We start from the raw sequence: 804 nt of genomic DNA on the forward strand, positions 1-804 counted from the left end.
ACTAATACATAATTAACAGATTCATATATTACTGAAACTTATGTGGAAAATAGCATTTATAAAGTGACTTACATTTTATCATTCCCACTGTATATTTCAAAATCTCATTTCCCATGGTTTCCCTTATTTGTAATATCTAGTATATGTATGAGTCAAGCGGAAAAGGTCAGATAATGTGATGTCAGGAAAATGAACCCTTAGATGTGTATTTTAATGTTTTTTTTCTTTCATGCATGTGTTTCTAACACATTTATAAGATTATCTCTTTGTTGCTTTGTATGTCCCTCCTCCACAGTATAACCCCTGCTTTCACTATATTTGATGTCAGTATAACTTGTGGAGGAGATGGGGAAAACCAGTTGTTTAAGGATACAGGTGGACCTGTTGCAACAATGAGAAGTACAAGTTGTCATGTCCAAAACGAGCTTTACAACGTTGGTGCGGGGGGGGGGGGGGGGAAGGAGAAGGATTGGGATTAGGGGGGGAGGGGGGAGGCTGGGAAGGGATGTGAAGGATAAACAAAGGAGGAGGCTGCAATGCTTGGTAAGAAATGTACGCATTATCCTGTCCATGTAACTGTAACTCCTCTGTACAGTATGTTCACAAATAAAATTAAATTAAATTTAAAAAAAAATCTCATTTCCCTCTCTGGTCAAATGCATCAAAAACTCTGTTCCCAGGACCACCTCTGCCTCTGCTTCACATGACCCCTCTTGGGCCTCCACGTCCTCTCAGTGGCCTGTCTCGATCAAACCTGTCCACTGGTCTAGGAAAAGATGACAATGCAATAAGATAAGAGAACCC

The sequence above is a fragment of the Dipodomys spectabilis genome, unplaced genomic scaffold (assembly GCF_019054845.1).
Source record: "Dipodomys spectabilis isolate Male_0828 unplaced genomic scaffold, ASM1905484v1 ptg000402l, whole genome shotgun sequence".
NCBI classification, from domain to species: Eukaryota; Metazoa; Chordata; class Mammalia; order Rodentia; family Heteromyidae; genus Dipodomys; species Dipodomys spectabilis.